The sequence below is a fragment of the Natator depressus genome, chromosome 1, assembly GCF_965152275.1.
Source record: "Natator depressus isolate rNatDep1 chromosome 1, rNatDep2.hap1, whole genome shotgun sequence".
NCBI lineage: Eukaryota > Metazoa > Chordata > Testudines > Cheloniidae > Natator > Natator depressus.
The window spans coordinates 172,679,398-172,706,803 of record NC_134234.1 but is presented as its reverse complement, the minus strand read 5'-3'; the positions used below and the strand labels follow the sequence as shown (position 1 = coordinate 172,706,803).

General features: G+C 42.5%; 1 long non-coding RNA gene across 1 annotated transcript in view; it reads right to left on the bottom strand.

Moving 5' to 3' along the window:
* Positions 1 to 27,406, bottom strand: part of LOC141998546 (uncharacterized) — a 93,973-nt gene that overhangs the window by 27,911 nt on the left and 38,656 nt on the right. The window contains exon 2 of the long non-coding RNA XR_012641846.1: positions 8,337 to 8,397. This is a non-coding gene — a long non-coding RNA (uncharacterized LOC141998546). The remainder of the gene's footprint in view (positions 1 to 8,336; positions 8,398 to 27,406) is intronic.

Sequence of the window (27,406 nt, the reverse complement as noted above, 5' to 3'; positions counted from 1 at the left end):
GCCAAATATTGTTCAAGTGGTATAAGAAAAAAAGACTGTCCCCAAATGACTACCACATAAGCAAATAAAACCATTCGCAGGGAGGATATTGAATCTTCTCTGACATAAATCAGCTATTAAAACTTTCTCAGAAAGAAAAGTAACAATATTTAACACTATTTCCTTCTTGAATTGTGGATACCAGAATTGGACATAGTTTTAAAATGTATATTGTTTGCTTGTGTCCAGCTTACCAAGAGATCCAGATCATTCTGCATTAGGTCTGGTCTATGCTACAGGTTTATGTCTACGTAAGCTGCCTTGCATCAATCTAGCTGTGGATGTGTCTTCACTTAAATTTGGCTCCATCCGACGTTCGTGCTTCTGTATGCCAATTTAGTAACACCACCTCCCTGCACAGCAGAGTCACAGTCGATGTAATTAGCTTGATACAGTGTCAGTGTAGACACTGCATTGTTTACATTGACAGTTACTGGCTTTCATGAGCTGTCCCACAGTGATAACACAGTCAATACAAGTACTTCTGATGAGGATGTGCACTGCCAACACAAGGTGCCACGTGTGCGCGCACACAAGCAATTTAATAACTGTGGTGGTTGCATGCCGACATAAATTAGGTCAACATAATTCTGTCACGTAGACATGGCCTCAGTGATCTGTCCTCTTTCTTACCTATCTCTCCCCATGGAAGGGAGGAACTGTAAAGGAAGGATTCTAGTATTTTGGTTTCTTGTAGCTCCCATCCCATCTGTACTGCGTATTCCAGAAAGAGGAGACAAGTCTCCAAATCCTCTCTTCTTTAGACTTTTCAGATAAGCTAGTTGCTCCAGAACCATTGATTCTGTTTCTGGAAAGCCAGCTGCTTATGTTTACTTGTTTGGGTTTGGGGTTTTTTCCCTCAGAAAAAACTGCAACACAAGTGTCTGCAACAGACTGAGAGACCAGTTTTCTACGTGAAGCACAAGATCTTCTTGGTTTGCTACTGGGTTCCATGGCAGTACAGTCATTGTAATACCAGTAGTGCAGGAGGAAGCAAGTTGACAGAAACTCTGAATTCTTGGGCATCCTCTCCAGAAAATGTAATCTCTCTCTGCACATTCATACCAACGCAGGTTAGATCATGCATCTTAATCAGCCACAAGGTTAGTAGGTAAAACTGACTTACAATGATCTTTTTTGTATTTTGCTACGAATGTAGTTGTGTTCTTCAAAGTGCCTTCTAAACAATTGGCAGATTTTTGCCTGTAACAACCAAATAACTGAGTATTGTGTATTGGTGACTGGAAATTCTAAGGGCCAAATTGCACACTCGATTTAATTAGACCCAGTTCCACCGACTGATGCTAGGGCTGGATTTCATCCAAATTCAGGTAATTGGGTTTGTTCCTTTTTCTTTTCCTTTGGAATGTATCTTTATTAAACAGCAGGCAACTTCGCTATTTTGCAGCATGTTGAGATGACTGTAAAATTTTACAATTTAAAAAGTTCTGCCAATTTAAAACTTTTTTTCTTTAATGTTTGCGTAATGTCATAATGTGTTCCCATATTTTGAGGCCATACCTAGGACTACAGCCATCTTAAATTCTGACTCCTAGAGGAACACACAGAGCACTGCCCACAAGTGGAATGTAGAACTGGATCCTAAAACAGATGGGACAATAATGAACGTCCATCCGTTTGCTACACAACTGGTCAGTTTTAAAACTTATGAGTATTATTGAAAATTCTCCAGCACTGTTCACTTAGCAGCAGAGCCATGATGTGCAAAAATTATTTATCATACTTTTTGTTTTAATAATAAAAACTTAAATTTGTATTTATTTAGTGTGTATTTTTCATTAACAGGTATCTTGTATTTTTATGAGTTCCCACTAGGGGGTGCTTTGTCCCTTCTTATTTCCAGAGAAGTAACCTCGTCGATTCATATTGTTTACTCTCTGAATGGAAACCACAGACAAATGTTGCTCATGGGTGTAAATGAACAAATATCTATGTAATTGTTATTTCACTTCCCTGATCTGACTGTTGTTTAGTGCTGCTAAGATTTTTTTTGTAGTGCTACTGTGTCTTCTCTTGGAGAGGTTTCAGAGTAGCAGCCGTGTTAGTCTGTATTCGCAAAAAGAAAAGGAGTACTTGTGACACCTTAGAGACTATCCAATTTATTTGAGCATAAGCTTTCGTGAGCTACAGCTCACTTCATCTGTAGCTCACGAAAGCTTATGCTCAAATAAATTTGTTAGTCTCTAGTGTGCCACAAGTACTCCTTTTCTTTTCTCTTGGAGTGAATATGTTCAACTAGCATTAGGGGGAAAAGAAAATGTATTACTCATGGGAAGGAAGGGAAGTTTAATCCTCCTTGAAATAAATTAGGTGTTGGAACTCTTGGAGAGAGATTTTTTTGCCACTTACTCTCCTGTGAAAGGAAACGTCAGAGCCTTCTGAATCCACTGACTACAACAATGCACCCTCACTCAACCCAGAAAATAAGGCAGTCAGTAGATTAAAAGAATCTGACTTCAACAAATGTCCTCTGGCTAGCTTTTCTCGAAACATTAGTTTCATTAGCAACTAGAAGATGTAAAGGATAAAGAGAGCTCTTGAAAAGAAAGTGCTCTTCCTCTTTTTCCTTTTCCTGTTTCCTTTCCACTGTTCCGGCAGGTAAAGGGAAGAAGATATAGAGGAGAGGGCTAGGGAGTTACAACTATATTGTCCGTAGAGGGAGTGGGCTGATTGCTCTGTCCTTAGAACATTCTCTCAGGCCTTTTATCTATATGAGAAAAGTGTATCAGTTTTACTTAAATGGGTTTTTAACTGATTTAGTTAAACTGACACAAACCCATGTGTGTCACTCGTACTCTGGTTTAAGAATGGTTTGCTTCAGCTTGGTGTTTGCAGTGGTATAACTTAATTGGTAAGTCAAACAGGTGCAACTTTCTCATCTAGACAAGGCCTCTCAAACACTTGCCTGACTGAGGTTTCCCTTGGCAATCACAACCAAACCCTTTGGAACAGGTAACTGAGATATGCCTTTGCCTATACCTAGCCCCACTGTTGGGTTTTTTTTTGTTTTTTATAATTTGTGTCTTCAAGCTCTTTGTGGCAGGGACTGCCTTTCTGTAAGGTGTTTGTACAGCACCTAGCACAATGGGGTCCTGATCTATGGTGGGGACTTCTAGGCACTATGATAATACAAATAATTAATCCTAATAATACGTTAACAAAGGAGCAGAATCAGAGCAATCTTGGTAGGGGAGAGAGAGGGCTGAATGTCTCCTGTCTCGTCCAAAGTGGAGACCTAGCTGGGAACATATGAGCCCAGACCCATAGCCTAAACTAAGCAAGGCAGGAGAGAGCAGGTGAAAGGTGAGCACCGGAATACAGAGGAGAGAAGATTTTAAGTCTTGCCCATTGGCAGAGACTGTAATGCTAGAAGAGTGAGAGTTGGCTTGGAAAAGTGATGCGGGCCAGTGATTAGAGTTGGACAGCCAGGCAGTCAGATAAAAAGGAAGCCCAATGAGTAGGAGGTAGAAAGTGACCATGCTTGAAGCTGGTTAGAAGATGTTCAGTGAAAAATATTTGCAACAACCACAGATTGTTGAACCCAGAAGTTGGCATTTCTTGATTCACTAACCATGCTGCTGTGTCTGTTAGGAAGGTGATGGAGCAGCACACAGAAGATCCAGTAAGGCTGGAATAGGATGCCTGGCTTTCAGAGAGACCACTGGTAACATTTTCAAAAGTGCCCAATTGACTTGGGAAAGTCTAATTTTCAAAGTGACTTAGACACTGGGAAGCCTAAGGCTGGGTAAAAGCCAATGATGGTCATACTTCTCAGTTCTTAAGGCACTGTTTCAAATGGCATGCAGGCTCCTAAGTCACTTGGGTTTTTTGAAAATTTTACCCCAGACCAGGCCCATCCTCTTGCTGGTCAAACCAAAATCCAGATTATTCTCAGTACAAGGCATAGACAGTCACTGTTGGATGTTAGAATCTATTGAAGTGCCAAGCGTGTCAGTGATCATGAACTATTCCTGGGACTGATTAGGATTAAGCTGAAGTCCAAAAACAAGGTGGGTGCAACTGGAGCCAAACTTGATCTTGATAAATGAAAGGATAGCTCAGTGAGGGAGGTGAACAAGGGGACACTTGGAGGGTGTTTCAAGCCATTAATTTAAGAGGGCTTAGACATCTCATGGGAACCTGCTTCTAAATTAAAACAACTGAGCCCTGTGTACGCTGGTGGCTTAGCCCTGTGTCATTGGTGCTTGGTGTGGCAATATGGGTACTACTCTTTTTTCTAGGTTAGACACACCATAAGAGGAGATCGGCAGCAGGGAACTTGTAAAGATTGTGAAACAGAGTAATCAGGGTCCAAAGAACAGGTTGACGCCTCTCGTAAAGGAAATTGGTTACATATTATAAACATAGCTGAGATAGATCATGTTCAACTCCAGGAGAGCGTCCTGGGCTGCATGCATCCAAAAAACAGTCAGTCAGATACTGGAGTATTATAGGGTTTGTGCCAAATGCTTTCCTTTCCTTCTCATGTTCTGTTCACTAAATAAAACTGTCTGCTCTAATGCGACTGTCATTGCAGTGTCCGAGTGGCTGTAAGGCAGGAATTAGTGTTCTGCATGTAATGGAGATCAGACTCCACAGACAGAATTGTGCCTTACAGAGACTTTCTAATAGTGACCTTTTTCTGACCTCCACCTCGTCAGTTTAGTTTTCAGTCAGTCTGGTAGCTTTGTGTGTAGGCTGTGAAAGACCATCACAGGGAGTTGGCTTGAAACCAGGCTTTAAAAATTAGAAGTTAGGAGAAATTCTGGCATGCTGCAGGGGTATATCAGGCCAGCTGAGTCCGTGATCTCGGCCTTCGTAAATGAAAAGGGATTAGGCTGGCAGGATGTCTAGGAATGTGGTTTTATGAGTTTGTGTCTTCCCTGGCAATTTATACCAGCTGAGTATCTAGCCCCTAGAACTGGTTATACATCCTATTCATTGGCTGATAAGCTATCTAATACCAGAGAGCTTTACCAGGTTCCAATAAGATCTTTACAGTTTTAACTTTGCTTATTAAATATTATTGCAGAATTCACATTATTCCCTAGTATAGAGGATGCTGCAAATACCTGGATAACATAATTTCCAAACACATTTTAAATAGTGAGCATTGATATGCCATGTATGGGAGGCTTCCGGGAGATGGAACAATAGCTTCTGTAAAGATTACATTTAAGGAAGGATTCTCACAGGAAAAGAAAAGAAAGTGAGAGAACTGCTAAAATCAGTGTGAACTATAATTTGTTTAACAAATTTATTTGAGCATAAGCTTTTGTGAGCTACAGCTCACTTCATCGGACGCATTCGATGAAGTGAGCTGTAGGTCACAAAAGCTTATGCTCAGATAAATTTGTTAGTCTCTAAGGTGCCACAAGTCCTCCTTTTCTTTTTGCGGATACAGACTAACACAGCTGCTACTCTGAAACCTGTAATTTGTCTGCATAACTCCTCATCTGCTACTAGTAAAGCTTGTTTAGCCTGCCACATGTAGACAACTCAGATATTCCAGCTGTTGCCTTATTCCCATTTTGGATGCTAAAGGCAAAGAGTTCAGCACAGTGCTTGTGCTCTGACAAACCCTGGCACCACACAACTACAGGGCAAATTCTGAGAGATACTGACCACTGTGCCTCCCATTGGCTCTCTTTCAGTATAGCCTAGCGGGTAAGGCACTAGACTGGAACTCAAGACTTCATTTAATTCTGGGCTCTGCCACTGGTCTGCTGCGTAACACTGGGCAAATTGCTTACTTTCCCAATCTGTAAAATGGGGATAAGGACACTGAACACCTTTGTAAAGTGCTTTGAGATCTACAGATGAAAAAGTGCTATATTAAAGCTAGGTATTATTATTTATTATTTGAAATGAATTGCATTTGCAGGTGCTCTCAGGAACTGGTGGGGCCTTAGAAATGACTTCTCATTACCTTCAGTCCCAGACATTTCATGCATATGAAAAGAAAAAATGGACCATGAAGTATGCTGGCAAGAGAGAGTTGCAACTCACAACACTATCTGGACCATTTATCAATCTAACTCACTCGTGCCCATCTTAGCCCCCTGGGCATCATTTGATGAGAGTTCAGTCAGTGAGAAACAGATTGTTCTGCTGAGAATGTGCTATTAGGTAATACTTACTGCTACATCAACCACTTATGAGCTGAGACAGCCTTTGCTAAATGTTAGTGTACTAAACCACTTGGCATTTGAGGGTTTTCTATTGTGCATCAGTGCTCCAATCAGTGTGGAGAGCATTGATGATTATATCAGGCCATCACTTCACTGCTGCTGTTTAGAGGGTAAAAAAAAAAGAATGTCACTTTTTTTTTCTTCTTTGAATGCTGTTGCTGATAATGAGTCATACATAAGACTGGTCTGGGAGGAAAAGGGTTTTGTTCATGTGCCTTGCTTTGCACATTGCTTAAATTTAATCACCTGGGAATCAATGTTTGAAAGTGCTTTGAGATCCTGTGATGCAAAGCATTAGACTAGCCTTACAAAATTCTCCTTAACTACATGCTCCAGGAGCAATTGGTCTAGGGTTGTTTGACTGATGGGTGAGAAAGCCGAAGGAAGGTTTTTTATCAGTATCATAGTAAAAGGTGAACAAGGTCATTTTATGCCTGGGTAGTATCATTTCATAAGAGCTTTTCTAAGCTGCTTTTTAAATGTAAGACATCAGTATTGTGACGAATCTGTGATCTAAGAAAGTTATGGCTGCACACCATGGCCATTTGGAACTTCAAGGTAATGTCAGAGAGAGAACTTGGACTGCCCTAGAAGAGCAAGTCCTACACCTTGAGCTAAAAGGGAACACTGTTAGCTCTCCCAGTATCGAGGACTGTGAAATACAGCTAAGCAGTTGAGTCCATCCAATAGAGGTCATTGGTACACAGTTGCATGCATGCATATCAACCAAGACATTGCAGTATTACTTTTATTTATTTTCAGTACTAGTTTACTTATCTTGATAAGAATATATTTATCAAGGATCTTAAGTACAATGCTAACTGGATATTTCCTCCTCAGTTAATTGGATGCCCAAATAACTATGGCAGCAAATCCCGTGCCCACTTTCATCTGCAGTTGCCCAATGGGTCAAATCAATGAAGTCAGTGGATCTGCCTCATTATACAATCTGGTTTAACATAGCAATTAGATGTATGTGTTTACTTATTGGGTACTCAATGCTGTGATCCCCAAGTATTTCAAAATGGGAGTAATAATTTATCTCTCACTTTCTTCTTTCCTAACTTTTAGAGCAAATGTCCTGATTCATTTATAGGGATTGTGTGTGAGAGAAAGGGGGAGAGAGAGAGAGAGAGAGAGAGAGAGAGAGAGAGAGAGAGAGGTATCGTCCATTGTTGTTTTCAATGGTTGTGTAGCTGTGTTGGTCCCAGGATATTTGAGAGACAAGGTGGGTGAGGTAATATCTTTTATTGGACCAACTTCTGTTGGTGAAAGAGACAAGCTTATGAGCCACACAACGCTCTTCAGGTCTGGGAAAGGTACTCAGGTACAGCACTGCAGCAGAGCAACTGTACTGGTACAGCTGCGCCACGCAGTGCGTGTGGTGAAGATGCTGTATGCCATTGGGAGCTCTCCCGTTGGCATAAAAAAACCACCTCTGCAAATGGCATAAACTATGTCGGCCACAGAAGCTCCCACAGACATAGTGCTGTCCACACCGTTACTTATGTCGGTGTAACTTACATCGCTCGAGGGGTGGAATATTCACTCGCCTGAGCAACATAAATTGTACCAATATAAGTGGTAGTGGAGACATAGCCTAATGGCTTGTCTACACTGGCACTTTACAGCGCTGCAACTTCCTTGCTCAGGGGTGTGAAAGAGCTCTCCTGCCGGCATTATTAAGCCACCCCCAATGAGTCTGCAGTACTCAAAGCCTCTCCTGATGACATTGCGCTGGCCACACCAGCACTTTTGTCGGTGAAACTTATGTTGGTCAGAGGGGTGTTTTTTTCACACCCAGATAGACAAAAGGTTTACCGACAAAAATGCTAGTGTAGACACAGCCTAGATCTATCTCCTGTGAAACTTTTATTGCTTGTTATTCCTTTCAGTCTCTCTCTTTCACCTTGAGCACAAATAATCTAATATTTGGGGAGTTTTACATTGACTTCAGTGAGAACAGAACTGAGCAGCCAGAAACCTTCAGTATACAATTGTATTTGACTTGTTAAGAGGTCTACTTAAAGCAATATTCTATTTAGAATGATTACTTATGCACCTGGAAAGCCAACTGGTACTTACAAGAAATGTGTGTGTATTCTGGATGCCAGTTAATGAATTTGGTTGTACAGCTGAAGAAAGCCTATGAAATGAAAGAAAGAATAAATGGAAACATCTGTATATCATCCCCCACGCTCTTTGGGGAAAAGAAAAGATTGGTGCAGATGAGGAAATGAAATTATTAAAGGATATAGCATAATCAGACAGGTCATGCAAATAGACTTCTTCCTGTTACAAAAACATATCTACTGAAAGAAAGGTGATGTAAGCAATCCTTGTGTTTGGTTATAAGTAGAAACATTTTCAAATTACAGGAGCAAGCACCTTACTTCTGGGCTGGCCCATAATAGGATTTTCTGTCCAAAGAGGCTGTATCTCTAAGAGGCTAGTATAATCAGCCAGACAGACCAGTTTCTGAAATGATATAAACAAGGTAGTCCTACAGTATTCTGGAACTTAAAAGATAAGACTCAAGTCCTTGGGGAAGAGAGAAGATCCTTTTTTAGCAGCCATTCGCATGTGTTTAAAACTTTACTTATTTTCTGTTTTCTCCCTCTTCTGCTAACTGCCTATAAATGCTTATTTTGTTTAATCTGAACTGATGTTAGAGTCTTATATATGAGAAATGCCACATGATGGTGCTCTCAGGGGAAATGGAGCTCAGTGCTCAAGTGAAATAGAATAAGCTTCACAGGACATGTACCCAGTCTTCTTCCATAAGGACTGTGGAAGCCCAGCCCATGGGGGGGAAGCAGGATAAATGTTGTTCAGGCAAAATCCACCCTGTGCAACTGGGGAAAGAGGATGCATGGGAAATCACCCTGTGCACCCACATGCACTCCTGCCCAAAGAATCAGCATGGATTTGGCATTCTGGGCTTGGCTAGTATTGTTCAGCCATCAAGAGGCATTGATAGCTGGGAGGAGGACCTAGCGAGAGGCCCTGAATACCTGCTAGCATCTGGCAGAAGCATTTCATTCACCTTTCGTTAGCTGGCATGATGAGTGCAAGCATGTGTAGTGACTTTGGTTTTTGCTGGGTATTGAACCCAGGACCTCCAGGGCTAAAACATGAGCTGCTATAGCCAGAGCTAAAGGGCTGAAGCCCAGAGCCACAAAGGGACACAAATATTACAATACTCAGCATTGTGGTGCCTAACTTTTAGGCAGCTAGAAAGTCACAGGAATAACTGCATGTTTAGAGTATTTTGATGATAACGATGCAAAAATCTTTGCATCAATCAAATCTTGTATAAATCTTTGCATCAATCAAAACTATTGTATCATGCATGTTGTAGGCATTTTATGGCAAATTCATGTTTCTTAAGTAAAAGCTCTGGCTATAGAACTACTAACAGGATAGTTGGACGGGTGTAGCCCATTCACGTTTTGCCTCAAACAGCAGATTGTCTTGAGCCATCTCTGCTGGAAATCCTAGCTATCCCCTCAAAGAAGTGTGAACAAAACAGACATCTGAAAGTCTTTTGTAGAAAAACAAAAACCATGATGTTTATAAGGTGCTTGCTGAACTCCATTGCAAAATGAATTTTTACTTTTTGTTGCAACCCATCTGTCTGTAAATTGCTAATTACGTTGTCCTCGCCCAGAGGTAGGGACCTGTCTCTGAATCATCTACCGCACAATAACAATACTATTCTCCTTACCCTCTCCCCCAACCTACAAAATAAAAGATAATAGAGTAGGAGAGGATATCAGAAATCTACATCCATTCCCTTCTCTCTGGGGGAAAAACATGCCTCCTCCTGCAACCTAATCTTCTTTGCTTGTCGACCAGGTAATGTTCTATTGGACTGGCCATAGATATCATGGAGCACTGAATCGGCACACATAGCTAAAATGACATACAGTGTAGCTGCAGCATATGGAAGGTTGGTAGGGCTTTTGTTGCTCATTTTCTGATTACTTTTTTTGATCTAATCTGGACTGAGGCTGCTAGGGTTGGATTAGTAGGATAATCCATGTGAGCCATATGCTTTAAAATCTTGTCTGCTGCAGACGCTAACACATCCCTGCAGTGTCAGCGTAAAAAGGCAAAATCGTTCCACTCTCCCTCTCTATTGTCACATTAGGTAATGGAGTAGGAACAAGGCACCTGTCAAACAAGAGTGGCATGTCCCAGCTGGGCAGGAATAAATACTTGATTTTTTAAAATGTTTTTATTCTTATTTTATATGTTCTTTATCCAGCAAAATAAAAATAAATATGTTAGTAATGTCTTCTGCCTCCTATTGGCAGAACCTAGTAGGAAACCATTAATGACATCACAATGTCACAGTCTGATACATACATCAGAAGATTTTTGTTGGAAGCTCAGTTGAAAACCATGTGGGATGGGGAACCGCCAAATTCAGACTGGCACAAATATAGCAAACTGACGTGCACACAGATGACAAACAGTGTCTGAGGAGCGAAAAAGGCTCTGAGGGAATTAATCCCTTTCATTCCTGGAGAAGGGCAGTGATACTCTTTGACTGTTTTAGGACCAGTGATTTGAAAATTCCTTTTTGTCTCACTAATCAAGAAAGTCTTGTAATGGGCAAGATTTGACTAGAGAGAAACGGGGATTATAGGCCTGGAGCAGTTGCCTTAATAGCATAGTTGGATGCCCAAGGATATGATTAGGAGGATTGGCAGATGGCAATCCAAAAGGGTGAGAAGTTACATAAGAGCATAAGCGGACTATTATAGTTGCTTTCTGACATTGTGTATGTCTGAAAAATTTCTTAAGTAGATTTAAAAAATACATACCTCAAGTTTGCTTCATTTATAAGGTAATGAGTCACCATGGAGGTTTATTTCCTTCAGATGACCTATGGCTATTTATTTATGTATCTTATTTTATTATTTATTTGTTTTATTGATTTAGAGATCTTCTTTCACCATACCTGATATTGGTACTGTTACAACTCTGCCTCTCTCCATTTGTCTGCTCTTGTCTCTTATTATGTTGCCCCTCACCCCACAGCCTCCCCAGCTCTGTTGTTAATGCCAGCCTTACCTGCTCATTTGTTAATTTCTTATTTTAACATCTCTAAGCTTTGTTCCTATTTTCCTTTAGGGTATGTCTTCACTGCAGAGTTACTCAGATATAAGCCTGGGTTATTTCCCCTAACCTCCTTTCCATCCACACACAAACCCTCTCAGTCAAGTATGGTGCTGCTTCCAACCTGGGCTAGCTGGCCTGTCCTGAAGTAAAGGCTAAAAATGTGAGTGAGGCTTTCACTTGGGGAGGTAACACCACACAGTTTGCTGTGTATACACAGGCTAAACCACTCGAGTGCTGATAAGCCTCCAATTCCTTCCCACAATTCACCCTTTGTGCCCAGAAGGACAGATACATTCTCCCACAATTCACTGGGAAAGAATCATAGAGTGGCTCAGCTTATTGCAGCAGAAAGAGCGATGGAATATGCACCCAGAATTTCTCACAATACACACGGTGGAGTGCAGCCCCAGTGAGGACTCAACAGCTATCCAGTGTGGCTGCTTACACACAGGCTAAGCAAAGCTAGGTGCTCAGACCCAAGGTCCAATCACCTGAACCTGAAGTGAAGACCTAGACTTACACATGGAACACCCTCCCTGAACTGCTTTGTAAGATCATGACTCTCCTTTTCAAATCCCTCCTTAAGACCCACCTTTGCCATGATACCTATCAGAAACAAGAAAATTAATGATGGTTAGTTTGAGGGGCAGACAGGGGTTAGATGGTTGTCTTCTTTTTATGCCCTGGTCTACACTAGGAGTTGAGGTCAAATTTAGCAGAGTTAAATCAATTTAACCCTGCACCCGTCCACACGATGAAGCCCTTTTTGTCTACTTAAAGGGCTCTTAAAATCGATTTCTTTACTCCACCCCTGACGAGGGGATTAGTGCTGAAATCAGCCTTGTCGGGTCGAATTTGGGGTAGTGTGGATGCATTTCGACGGTATTGGCCTCCAGGAGCTATCCCAGAGTGCTCCATTGTGACCACTTTGGACAGCACTCTCAACTCAGATGCACTGGCCAGGTAGACAGGAAAAGGCCCGCGAACTTTTAAATTTCATTTCCTGTTTGGCCAGAGTGGCAAGCTGCAGGTGAGTGCAGAGCTCATCAGCAGAGGTGACCATGCAGAGCTAATCAACAGAGGTGACCATGATGGAGTCCCAGGATCGCAAAAGAGCTCCAGCATGGACCAAATGGGAGGTACGGGATCTGATAGCTGTATGGAGAGAGGAATCTGTGCTATCAGAACTATGTTCCAGTTTTTGAAATGCCAAAACATTTGTCAAAATCTCCTAGGGCATGAAGGACAGAGGCCATAACAGGGACCCGAAGCAGTGCCGCATGAAATTTAAGGAGCTGAGGCAAGTCTACCAGAAAACCAGAGAGGCAAACGGCTGCTCCGGGTCAGAGCTCCAAACATGACACTTCTATGATGAGCTGCATGCCATTTTAGGGGGTTCAGCCACCACGACCCCAGCCATGTTGTTTGACTCCTTCAATGGAGAGGGAGGCAACATGGAAGCAGATTTTGGGGACGAGGAAGATGATGATGCTGAGGTTGTAGATAGCTCACAGCAAGCAAGCAGAGAAACCAGTTTTCCCGACAGCCAGGAACTGTTTTTCACCGTGGACCTGGAGCCAGAACCCCCCCGAACCCACCCAAGGCTGCCTCCTGGACCTGCCAGGCAGAGAAGGGACCTCGGGTGAGTGTACCTTTTTAAATCGTATACATGGTTTAAAAGCAAGCGTGTTTAATGATTAATTTACCCTGGCATTCACGGCCAGTACAGCTACTGGAAAAGTCTGTTAACGTGTCTGGGGATGGAGCAGAAATCCTCCAGGGACATCTCAATGAAGCTCTCCTGGATGTACTCCCAAAGCCTTTGCGAAAGGTTTCTGGGGAGGGCAGCCTTATTCCGTCCACCATGGTAGGACACTTTACCATGCCAGGCCAGTAGCACGTAGTCGGGAATCATTGCAGAACAAAGCATTGCAGCATATGTTTGCTGGCGTTCAAACAACATCCGTTCTTTATCTCTCAGGAGAGTGATATCATTCATGGTCACCTGGTTGAAATAGGGTGCTTTTCTTAAGGGGACATTCAGAGGTCACCGTTCCTACTGGGCTGTTTGCCTGTGGCTGAACAGAAATGTTCCCCGCTGTTAGCTACGCAGTGGGGGGAGGAGAAAGGGGGAATGGGTTAGCCACATTGTGGGGGGAGGCAAAATATGACCTTGTAATGAAAGCACATGTGCTATGTATGTAATGTTAACAGCAAGGTTTACCGTGAAAGAGTGTACCCATTGTTCTATAAAATGTGTCTTTTTAAATACCACTGACCCTTTTTTTTTCTCCACCAGCTGCATGTGTTTCAAAGATCACAGGATCTTCTCCTTCCCAGAGGCTAGCGAAAATTAGAAGGCGAAAAAAATGCACTCAAGATGAATTGTTCTCTGACCTCATGCTGTCCTCCCACACTGACAGAGCACAGACGAATGCATGGCGGCAGACAATGTCAGAGTGCAGGAAAGCACAAAATGAACGCGAGGAGAGGTGGCGGGCTGAAGAGAGTAAGTGGCAGGTTGAAGATGATAGGTGGCGGCAGCGTGATGAGAGGAGGCAGGATTCAATGCTTAGGCTGCTGGAGGATCAAACTGATGTGCTCCAGCGTACGGTTGAGCTGCAGAAAAGGCAGCTGGAGCACAGACGGCCGCTACCACCCCTGTGTAAACAACCGCCCTCCTCCCCAAGTTCCATAGCCTCCTCACCCAGATGCCCAAGAATGCGGTGGGGGGGCCTCTGGCCACCCAGCCACTCTACCCCAGAGGATTGCCCAAGCAACAGAAGGCTGGCATTCAATAAGTTTTAAAGTGCTGTGTGGCCTTGTCCTTCCCTCCTCCACCACCCTTCCTGGGCTACCTTGCCAGTTATCCCCCTATTTGTGTGATGAATTAATAAAGAATGCATGAATGTGAAGCAACAATGACTTTATTGCCTCTGCAAGCGGTGATCGAAGGAGGGAGGGGAGGGTGGTTAGCTTACAGGGAAGTAGAGTGAACCAAGCCGGGGGGGGGGGGGGGATCATCAAGGAGAAACAAACAGAACTTTCACAGCGTAGCCTGGCCAGTCATGAAACTGGTTTTCAAAGGTTCTCTGATGCGCACCGCACCCTCCTGTGCTCTTCTAACCTCCCTGGTGTCTTGCTGCGCGTAACCAGTGGCCAGGCGATTTGCCTCAACTTCCCACCTTGCCATAAACGTCTCCCCCTTACTCTCACAGATATTGTGGAGCACACAGCAAGCAATAATAACAATGGGAATATTGGTTTCGCTGAGGTCTAAGCGAGTCAGTAAACTGCACCAGCGTGCTTTTAAATGTCCAAATGCACATTCTACCACCATTCTGCACTTGCTCAGCCTGTAGTTGAACAGCTCCTGACTACTGTCCAGGCTGCCTGTGTATGGCTTCATGAGCCATGGCATTAAGGGGTAGGCTAGGACCCCAAGGATAACTATAGGCATTTCAACATCCCCAACGGTTATTTTCTGGTCTGGGAAGAAAGTCCCGTCCTGTAGCTTTTGAAACAGACCAGAGTTCCTGAAGATACGAGTGTCATGTACCTTTCCCGGCCATCCCACGTTGATGTTGGAGAAACATCCCTTGTGATCCACCATGCTTGCAGCACTATTGAAAAGTACCCCTTGTGGTTTATGTACTCGCCGGCTTAGTGCTCCGGTGCCAAGATAGGGATAAGGGTTCCATCTATGGCCCCACCACAATTAGGGAATCCCATTGCAGCAGAGCCATCCACTATGACCTGCACATTTCCCAGGGTCACTACCCTTGATATCAGCAGATCTTTGATTGCGTGGGCTACTTGCATTACAGCAGCCCCCACAGTAGATTTGCCCACTCCAAATTGATTCCAAACTGATCGGTAGCTATCTGGCTTTGCAAACTTCCACAGGGCGATTGCCACTCGCTTCTCAACTGTGGGGGCTGCTCTCTTCTTGGTATTCTGGCGCTTCAGGGCAGGGAAAAGCAAGTCACAGAGTTCCATGAAAGTGCCCTTATGCATGCAAAAGTTTCGCAGCCACTGGGAATCGTCCCAGACCTGCAACACTATGCTGTCCCACCAGTCTGTGCTTGTTTCCTGGGCCCAGAATCGGTGTTCCACCACATGAACCTGCCCCATTAGCACCATGATGCCCACATTGCCAGGGCTCGTGCTTTGAGAGAAGTCTGTGTCCATGTCCTCATCACTCTCGTCACCGCGCTGACGTCGCCTACTCGCCCAGTTTCGCTTTGGCAGGTTCTGGTGCTGCATATACTGCTGGATAATACGTGTGGTGTTTAATGTGCTCCTAATTGCCAAAGTGATCTGAGCGGGCTCCATGCTTGCCGTGATATGGCGTCTGCACAGGTAACCCAGGAAAAAAGGAGCAAAACGATTGTCTGCTGTTGCTTTCACGGAGGGAGGGATGGAGGGAGGTCCTGACGACATGTACCCAGAACCACCCATGACAATGTTTTTGCCCCATTAGGCACTGGGATCTCAACCCAGAATTCCAATGGGCGGCAGAGACTGCAGGAACTGTGGGATAGCTACCCACAGTGCAACGCTCCGGAAGTCGACGCTAGCCTCGGTACTGTGGAAGCACTCCGCCAAGTTAATGCACTTAGAGCATTTTGTGTGGGGACACACACAATCGACTATATACAAATGATTTCTAAAAAAACGACTTCTATAAATTTGACCTAATTTAGTAGTGTAGACATACCCTACGTGACATCTCCATTATTGGAGGTTTGCAACCATGGTATCCCGATTCTGTACGATCCTCTGCTAATCTCTTGTGGATGAATAGTCTTTTTGATCCAACCAGCATACCACATTGTCTGTGCAAGATCATCTTTTTGTGCTTTGTGTTCTTCTGCCATCAACTTTCCCTTCCAGTGCCCATAACCATGTATTGCCCACTGCAACTCTTAAAATGTGCCCTGCTAATTAGTTCTCTCTTTTCATAAGATCTGTAACTAGTGTTTGTTGAGTTCCAATCATCTGCAATACTTTTTCACTGGTTACATGGTCTAACGATGGTATTTTCAGAATTCTTCTATAACACCATAATTTGAAGGATTGTAGTGTTTTTTATTATCTATTATTTGAATGGCCCTGTTTCACAATTGTAATTTAACACAAACCAAATATAACTTTTTAAGAGTCAGAATAAAGTCTTCAGATTTATGTCACTCTTCTCTATTTAGAATAACTTTTAAAATGCAAATGCGTTTATGATAGAGTAACCTGGTAGTGACCCCTATATTTAGGTTGCTTAACATTTTCCATTATAAAGATTACTGTGAAGTTCTAATACCTCCATTGTTAACAACATGCCTTTGAAACTGAATAGGGAGAAAGTCTTCAGACTAGAGAAGTGCCTTTTCTGTGTCCTATGAAATTCCATCCCATTTGCTGCAATATAAATTATTGACCATCAGTTTCCCTTCTGCTACTTGTGTTCCTCAGGAAAATGTCGGCAACCTATCAAAATAACTGAATAGGACTATTCCAAGAGCAGGTTCATGCCATCACCAAGGCAGGAGTAGCAAATCTGTAGTGGGAATGTCTGGGAGCTGCTGGTGTAGCTGTAACTGGAGGAGGAGAAGAAGGCCAGGCCAGGCTAGGTCCCTCAAACCAAACCCCAAAGCCACATGTGCCCATAGCCCAGCAGCCCAGTCCACCCCATCTCTGGGATTACAGCCTTCTGCTGCCAACTATTATAGCGAGTCCTGTAGTTCAAGTGGTATAAGTCCTTGCTGGTGCTGCAGTGCTGAAAGTACAGGTTACACAAAATAGAATTTTTTTTTCCTTTTTCCTTAAAAACACACACACACAAGCGTACTCACCCCCCTAGCGCATTACATATAAAAAAACCTACATTAATTGTTGTTTCGGTTTCAAAATCAAGCACTCAAAAGATAGGAAATGCCTGAATTAAACTTGCTTGTGCAATCTGCATTCGGCTCCCTTGTGTGTATGCTTTATGGATAGAGTCTTCATTACATGATCATCTGCTACTTTTTCCACAGAACCCCTGCTTGCATAGGATGGAGGCAGAATTAAGGTTGTGTGGAAACAACCACAAGGGGTGAGAGACACACTTCACCAGTGGGTTTCACAGCTATTTGCTAACACCAAAGGAACAGTGAGCTCTAGTGGTCACAAACCCTTCTGTCCCTGCTCCCCCTAGTCTCACCCCTTTTGATCCTGTCCTCTCTTGCCTGTTGCTGTCCTAGTCCTATCTCCCCTATCCCTCTGGTTCCTCGTCCTTGTTTCAGACCCAGTCTTCTCCCCTGCTCCCAGTCTTCCCACAGACTTCCTTTCCTAGTCACCTTGCCCAGCCATTCCTGGTCTTCCCTTATGACCTTTTCATCTAATATGTCTTCAGCCTGAATGGTTAAAATTTGGCAAAGTTATAATCAAGTAGAAACAGGGTCTTATTGTGGGAAATGTCAGACAACCTTATGTGGAGGCATCGCTACCAGTTGTATCCACCTATAAAATCCCTCTCCCCTACTCTTTGTAAGGCCTGCTCTAAACTTGAAATTTGTAATGGTATAACTTTTTCAGTTAGGGGCGTGATTTTTTTTTTAACCTAAACAGTGATATCAGTAATATAACCCCTAGTGTGAGTGCAGCTATACCCATATAAAAGTGACTTATACCAGTACAGCTTATTCCCCTTCCTGTATGGGAATAGCTATACCAGTATAAGCACCATAATACAATATAACTGCTCTCACAGTGGGGGCAGGGGTTGTACTGCTTTGATTATATCAGTATAGTTAAAGTGGTATAACTTATTAGTGTAGACAAGGCTTTATTTGGCTTTCATCTTAGATTCTAAAACATTTCAGGGCAGGGTCTCTGTGAGTGTTTAAACAACACCTAACAAAATGGCACCCCAGTCCTGACCAGGGCCCTACTGCAGCATAAATATTAAATAAAAGTCAAAGATATTCATGTGAGAAGCTATTGTTGAAAAGGGATCAACACTAGTTCAATAGATGAATAATCACAGAATAGGTCATCTGTTATGTCAGTAATGCAGGGATCTTAGAAGAGCCATGACACAGAGGGGTGTCATCCCCCATTTCTGCACCGTAAAAAGACTTGAATCATTTCCTTTGAGGAAAGCATCTATATTCAGAAGAGCCCTTAAGCATATGGTCAAATCACATTGAAGGCAATAGGACTTAAGCACAAGCAAGTTGAGCATGTGCTTAAATGCTTTCCTGAACTTGGGGGATTGGGTCAGGGGCTGAAAACATGGCTAATTTATTTCTTTTATAAAGTATCAAGATGTTTGAGGAGGATGAGAAAACTGTCAGATACCTAAGCCTGTGAGAGCATTTGGAGCAGTACCTTTTTAGACAGGAGCAGTACTCAGAGTTGAAAGAGATCTACTCACTGACAAGGTTAATGGCATGTAATATATTTAATATAAGGTAGTTGATTAGCTGTGAGGGGAGTGCTCCAACTTGGTTAATTGTAAAGGTGGTTAACTGTGTTGTAAATAAGGCTGTGAGCCATGGCCTTTCCTCTCAGAATAAATGTAGTGATAAATTGGTTAAATTTGGCTTGGGGAGGCTGGAGGAAGTGGCACTCTGCCAGTGCTTTAAGAAGCTTACTTTTCTTATTGATCCTAATACGTAAACTGTCCTGATGACTTTGGATTGTGTAGGTGAATAACATGGGAAATGCATCATCAGTTACAGGAGATTACTTTGTCTCTTTATTAAAGATTCAGATACCAGTATGTGTTCAACTACAGGTTGAAAAACAAATTAAAACTATAATCAATTACATTGAATTTAGAAGATTATGGATGCAAAAGAGTGGGATAATTGCACCGTCAGATGGCCTGGACGGTTTACCACCTGTCATTTGTTTTTAACAATGGGACCCAATAATTCTCAGTATGGACAACAAAAAGGATGCTCAGAGCACATGCCCTTTGGCTCAGGGCTGAGAAATAAAGCTCGTTCATGACCATTCAAATTACAATTGCATCATTTACTAGATAAACAGAATGCCCTTCTAACCTATTGCAGCTGAAAGCAGTTGCATTGTTAAGGATCCTACTAATTATATTTAACTATCTTCTGTAAGAAATCTGTGCAGAATGTACCAAAAGCTGTTTGGCACAGGCTATCAGGGCTATAGGCAGCAGATAGTGCCATGTGTCAGGAAGTAGAGTTGTAGAGGGAAAGAGCTAATTTTTCACTTTTCAAGTATTCACTGAGATTTTTATAGTGAAAAATTTGATCCGGGCTCAAACGTTAGCCTCTTCCGCTACTGATGACAGCTTTTCAGGGCAAAACGCATGCTCATGCCTGTGAAAATTGTTTCTCATTTTTATAAAATGGGCAGTGGAGGGTGGGGGTGGCATAGTTCACTTTTTTGTGATTTTTTTTTAACAGTCTTTTATGACTTCTTTAATCTGTTAGTGAAATTTGATCCTTTAGTGTCTTTGGCTTCTGAAATCTCCCGAGCTTTCATCTCTTCCCTCCAAAAGTTACCTGAAGATATCTGTATTGCAGTCTGCAGAATTTAGTTTTACTTGCTGACTCCAGCCATTTGTGAAGAGTTATATGGGGTTTTTTGTGAATGATGCTGTCACAGAAATGATAACGGCAAGATCCTGCAAACACTTGCTATGAGGCACAGTGTTTGGTCCTGGGCCTACTCACTGTAGTGAGGAATGTATCTCATAGTAGGTGTTTGCCATGGCATTGCATTGTATTCTATTGTATTAAAATTATATCTGAAATTAGGATAGCTTAAGTAAAATACTTTGTGCTTTTCAGGGAAGGTGAGTTCTTCCTTTCTCTTGGAAGCAAGCAAAGAAGTGAGAAGAGAAGATCATATGAAATGTACCCTCACCAAATGTTCTGTTGAAGTCTTTTTCATTACCTGGTAACATCACCCATGCAGTGCTTCTATTTGGAATTTGATCCACTGAAGAGCTCTTTCTGCTTAGAGTGAATGAAGGGGATTCAAAATAATTGCAAGTGCAATGGGCCAGATCATTGGCTCAGAATAATTAGTATATAGCTCCAAATGCTTGTAAATCATTTACACCATCTGAGGATCTGGCCCATTGAGTGAATCCTTTCTGGTCATATTTCAGTGGAGCTGAAGTTTTCTTGAATAAGAAATATATTTTTGGTGAGTCACTTGTGATTACAGTGTGAAATGACTGATCTCCTTTATGACAGTGTTAAGAAATGTTGGTTAAACAGCCAAGACTTGAGACTTGCTAGGATGTTCTGTATTTTAAATCAGATAAACTGTTGGTTATGATTTTGCCAATAAGATGCTAAGTGAATGCTTTGCTACAAGCAGTCAGAGTGCATATCCTTGCCAGCAGCGTGAGATGGATTCACAAATCCCAGATCTTGACCTCAAGAAGTTAATTGAGTTGTCCTTAAAAATTGCTGGGAGACTTTCTACTGACTTCAAGGAGTTTTGGATCAGGCCCATATTTACCTTTTCATTCTCTATCTCTACTGACACTATTCCCAAAGTTTCAAGATTTCTAAAATAATTCTGAAACTGATCTACTTACTACTAATAGATCCATTTCAGCTGTCCCCATTTTGGACTTACTTAAAAATAAATGAAAAGCAGTACTTGTGGCACCTTAGAGACTATGTGCAGCTTTAACTGTAGCTTCAGTCAGAAAGGCATAACCACGAATGATTATGGTAACACCAAGTTTGTAGTTCAAAAATGCATTTTTTAAAAAAATCCCACATAGAAACATGATTTTTTTTATTAAACATTAAAAAATTAGGCGTTAGACTTAAGCTCTTTATAAAACCATTAGATACATTCAATTCTAATAGAAACTATATTTTGTTTTATCTCTTTGTATGTCTTGTGCCTTTCAGCTGATGATCTCAAAGCACTTTACAAACATGCGTAAGGTAACTCTTCAAAGTTGATGGACATAACTTTTTTAAACTGTCTCAAGGGCTTGGAAATATTATCTCACACTGACTTACTCAAGAGTTTATTTTTCTTCTTTGTTGGTTTTGGTCAGTTCTGTCTTGCTTCTCAGCATAATTCCAGAGTGAGGAGGAAGACTTTGCTGTCCTACCATCGGTATAGCTATTTCGAACTTTTAATTCCTGAGCCAGACTTCAGTGTCATCATTTCTGTGTGCTGTGACAGTTCTGTGGGTTCTGTTCCTTCTTACCATGAAAAACATGTGTCCCAACTAGAATGTCTTGATTAATTCAATTCCCCATTTCAGGTGTAGATGCCACACAATAAGGGTATGTCTACACAGCAAAAGTTGTGCAGTGACTAGCCTGCCTGAGCTCCTTTGAATCCAGGTAGTATAGGGAACAATAGAAGTGAAGTCCGTACAGGGTGGGCTTCGGAGAAGACTAGTGAGCCAGGTAAGTACCCAGGATCAGTGTCAGACTTGTACTATCCATTGCTGAAACCCACACTGTGCTGTCTTCATTGCTACTGTTACCTGAGCTAGCTGGACTCAAGCCAGCTCTGATAAGCTAGCCTGTGCACAGCTTTTGCTGTGTAGACATAAATCTGAAGTTTGAAACAGTACTACATTACAGCATGCTAGGGAACTGTTAGTGTGCACCTGTGAGATCTACACAGGCCAGTCAGTGCTCTTCAGAATTCACACCCCTGTAGTGTGCCTTGCCACACCATGTAGACCAGTCCTAAGACATCCCCATTTCCCAAAGACATGCCCTCAGGAAGGAGGTCTGATGACTAGCAAACAATATTAAACAATGTATTTCCCTGCCTGCCCTTTGTGTTTCGTGGTTAGAGCCAGAACTCTTGGTTTATGTTTCCACCTCTGCCATCTAGTTGCTGTGTGAACTGGGCCTTAACTTCTTTCAGCTTTGCTTCACACACATATAAAATGAGTATTACCCATAGTGTGTTGTCATAAAGTTTAAAGCCAGAAGGGACCAACAGGTCATCTAATCTGACCTCCTTTATAGCCAACACCACCCAGCACCCATGTTATACCAATAAAATAAAAACCAGCAGGATCTTATTAAAGGGAAAAAGGCAAAATACCACATTTATTGTGAATACAGAAAGAATCATAGTAAGCAGTTAGTTATAGCTATAACATTCTATTCAATCTCATATTTATTCACACATTCATTCACACACACACACACACACACACACACACACACACACACACACACACACACACACACACACAGGTTCTGCAAGGTTATTATCATAGTTACCAGCCTTAGAGTTGCTCATGCCAAGCCACTGGCCAGGTGGCCTGGACATGAGGAGGGAGCAGGGCCTTGTCAGATGCTCATCTGATGCTCCTGGAAGTTGGTTTGCAGAATCAGACCCCAAAGTTCTCACTTTCTAGAGTCCATTTTTATAGGAATTTATTCCTTTGCCAGTCTATGGGAATTGCTTCATCATGCTGTTGAATCAATCAGCAGATAGCACATTCCTGACGGCTCCGTGCTGCTAGATGTTATCTTGTTCTTTGGTTCTCCCATCCTTGAGGCTGTTGGGTGGATTCCAGTCTGCCCTCCGGGGATCCTCTGGTTATTTCCACTTGACGCCTTCTTCAGCCGATGGACACTGGGTTCTTAGGCTGGCACCTCCCTGATCATTCAATTATTATCCACACCAAGCATCCATCCACATACATCCTCTATCTCTATTTTAATCACAATTGTTAATACAACAAAAGGGCGGGGAGTCTCTGGGTGTTGTTTCTGTTGTTACAGAGTATTGAGAACAGACTCTGTCTTAGAATGTCTTTGAGTCTCTCTCTGTGTGAATTGCTTTGCGAGTTTCACACATAGAGGGAGAGAAACAGTACCAAAAACCAAGAGACCTCTTAATTAGTAATACCCTGGAATTTAAACTATGGGGAATCAAACTCATTTGTGATTTTAATACAGAACTTCTTTAATATGATCCAACACCCACACATTACACCAAAGTATTACAGGCCACAGGAGACTGACTATTATGTGCCACTGGCAGAGAATAGGAAGGTCCAAGATGCACCAATGCCCAAGGCCCCTGCAATGGCAGGGAAGTGATTGAGAGATGTACCCAGATAATCCTGGCATGTGACCTGCAACCACATACTGCAGAGGAAGGCAAAACAAAAACCCACGGTCACTGCCAAAATTCCTTCCTAATCCCATGTATGGCGATCAGCTAGACCCTGAGCATCTGAGCAAGAACCAGCTAGCTAAACCTCTTCGAGAGAGAATGCCAGGTGCCAACTCAGAGCACTGGCTATCCCAGTCCAAGTCCCATCTCCAGCTATAGCCATTGCTGGGTGGGAGGGGTAGATCCCTTCCTGATTCCTATAGGTGATTAGCTGAAATACTGAAGCATGAGTGTTTATGAACCTAAGACATAAATCAAAAGTGAGTCCCAGGGCTGCTGAGCCCTGCCCCCTAGCATCACAAGCAATCCCATCATACAGTTGTACCTATAAATTTGTCCAGCTCTTAAAACTAATTAAGTTGCTTTCCCCCATAGCTCCTAGTGGGAGGCTGTTCCAGAACCGCACCTCTGTGATGGTTAGAAACCTTCTAATTTCCAACCTGAATTTGTTCATGACCAGTTTCGTTCTTGTGCTAGCATTATCCTTTAGCTTAAATAGCTCTTCACCCTCCTTGGTATTTACACTACACACACACACACACCATGTATTTATAGAGAACAATTATATGCCCTCTCAGCCTTCTTTTTGGTAAGCTAAACAAGCCAACATCTTCCAGTCTCCTCTCATAAGATAGGCCCTCCATTCCGCTGATCAGCCTAATAGGTCATCTCTGCACATGTTCCAGTTTAAATTAATCTTTCTTGAATGTGGGAGACCAGAACTGTACACAGTATTCCAGCTGAGGTCTTACCAATGACTTGTACAATGGCATTAATGCTTCTCTATCTCTGCTAATATGCCTTGCCTGACATAGCCTACACTTGCATTTGCCTTTTTCACAGCCGCATCACATTGGTGGCTCATAGTCATCCTGTGATCAACCCCCTCACCCAGGTCTCTCTCCTCCTCTGTCGCTTCCAGCTGATGAGCCCCCAGCTTGTAGCAGAAATTCTTATGATTAGATCCTAAGTGCATGACTTTGTACTATTGAATTTCATCCCATTTTTGTCACTCGAGTCTTCAAGGGCATCCAGATCTCCCTGTATAATATTCCGATCCTCCTCTGGATTGACAATCCCTCCCAACTTTGTATCATCAGCACATTTCACTAGCACACATCTACTTTTTGTAACAAAGTCACTAATAAAAACATGGAATAAGACTGGCCCCAAGACTGATCCTTGAGAAACTTTGCTAGTAACCTCTCTCCAGTCCGATAATTCACCTTTCAGCACAACCCATTACCTTTTCCTCTTTAGCCAATTCCTTATCTACCTGACAGTTCTTGTACTAATCCCCCATCTTCCCTAATTTAACTAATAATTTTTCATGTGGTAACATGTCAAATGCTTTGCTGAAGTCCAAGTACATTACATTTACTGCACTTCCCTTTGAGAAAATAACTTTTGGGGTTTTTTTATTTTTATTTTTTTGGTTGGGTTTTTAAATAAGAAGGAAATCAGGTGAGCCTGGCATGATCTACTTTTGGTAAACCCATGTTGCATTACACCTCCTTTACCATTTACCACCATTAATTATTCCTTCCTTCACAATTTGTACTAAAGCCTTGCATATGACTGAGGTCAGACAAACAGGTCTTTAATTGTCTGGATCACTTTTTTCCCCTTACTTAACTATAAGCTGTAATGATGCTGGTTCTGGTGGGACCCAACTGAGAGTGCCAATTCAGGACAAATTGCTTAAAGCAGGGCAGTTACAGCCCAAGGCTGGGGTTTCTTTGCACACCAAGGCAAACCAAACCAGCCAGACAGAGAGGAGAGGACTTTGGTTTTACCCCACTGGCTAACCACAAGTCACACAAGCAATTCCCTTAGACACTCCAGTTTCCCAGTATCACCACCAATGCCACTCGTTATGGGGACAAATGGTTATGAAAACCAATACCCCAGCAAAAGAAACAGGTTCTCCCGATCCCAAAGGACCAAGCCCCAGACCCAGGCCACCATACAAATCAGATTTTACCCACAAATCACGCTGTTGCCAGTCCTTTAGAATCCAAAATCTAAAGGTTTATTCACAAAAGGAAAAAGATATAGATGAGAGCTAGAATTGGTTAAATGGAATCAATTACACACAGTAATGGCACAGTTCTTGGTTCAGACTTGTAGCAGTGATAGAATAAACTGCAGGTTCAAATCAAGTCTCTGGTATACATCCACAGCTGGGATGGGTCTTTCAGTCCTTGGTTCAAAGCTTCAGTGTAGCAAAGTTCCTCCAGAGGTAAGAAGCAGGACTGAAGACCAGAAGGAGGAGCTGCAGCAGCTTTTTAATACTCTCATGCCATGTGGTCTTTCTTTCTTTCTTTCTTTCTTCCAAAGACAAGCTGTTCATCACATGGCCTGGAAAAACCTCAGAATTCTGTCCATAGGCATGTCCCTGCACACCTTGCTGAGTCACAAGGCGTGTCTGCCTTCTCTCAATGGGTCAGTTGAATGGCTGATGGTCCTTAATGGGCCATCCAGCAGGCGAGGTAGAGCTGACACCAACTTGTCTGGGGTGTCACCCAGAAGCACAGCATACGTTTGAAATACAGACAGTATAGAGCCAATATTCATAACTTTAACTACAAAAATGATACACATATATAGACAGCATAATCATAACCAGCAAACCATAACCTTGTCTTAGACACCTCATTTGACCCCCTTTATGCAAGATTTGATGCCACTACAGGACTTTGGTTGCAACAATGATCTATATGGTCCCAGTTCATGTCAATAACGTCACATAGGCACAACGTTAACTTTGGTCGAATCATATGGTACTACCCCCAAATAGTTAGATGTATTAAAAAACCTTTCTACTGGACTAGCAATCTCATGTGCCAGTTCTCTCAGTATTCTGGGATGGAAATTATCCAGTCCCCTTGATTTGAGATCAGCCATATTGCCTTCATGCACATGATCCATATTAACACTGTTACTGAAAACTGAGGCAAAGTATTCTTTTAGTTTTGGGAGCTATACCTAGATGATCTTTAATCTCCTTCCCAAGCACACTGTACTGCACTGTACTGTTGTGAAGTTTACTTAAGTAATACTTATCAAGATCTAAACCTGAGAATTAGTCTCTGATCTTGTTCTGGCTTTACACAGAGAATAACAAAAGGCTGTTAAATCAGTATGCTGCTGGACAAATTGTGGGCCAAATTCTGCTCTTAGCAACACTGGAGTAAATTCCAGATTAATTGGAGTAAATTCCAGATTAACACATTTCACTATACAATTAATTTAACCCTCTCTCATGAACTGATTGTGTTGGAGATTAATGTTTAATACCATTGGATAGCTGAGATCCTTTTCTTTCAGATGTTGCAAAGTATTTTCTTACTAGCATCAGCAGTTCTTTACATCTTTGCCACTAAAATATATCTGACTACAAGAGGGAAAACAAAAGCAAAGATGGTGATGTTGACATCAGCTCTCTACTGATCCGTGGGCCAAAAAGAAATGGCTAGGAAGACACACTCCCTAGAAATCAGTGGTGTGCAATCAATGTATGCAAGACACTCATTACATGCCCAACCAGCTGTATGTTGTCCAACTGGCGGCCTGTGGGCTAGATGTGGCCCACAGGACAATTCCCTCTGGCCCCCTAGGAGGATGCTATTTTGTAGAAGAACATGGAGTCTTCTGTACACCGTGACCTCCCATGTGCTGTATGTGCAAGGTCATGATGCATGGAGGACACCATTTTGGACTACCTAAGCATAGGCACCAACTTCCTCTCTACCTGGGGGGGTGCTTGACCCCCCTCCCTATGCCTCTGGCCCTGCCCCCACTCCACCCCTTCCCCAAAGACCACACCTCCACCCCACCTCTTCCCTGCCTCTTCCCCACCTCCCCAAGCT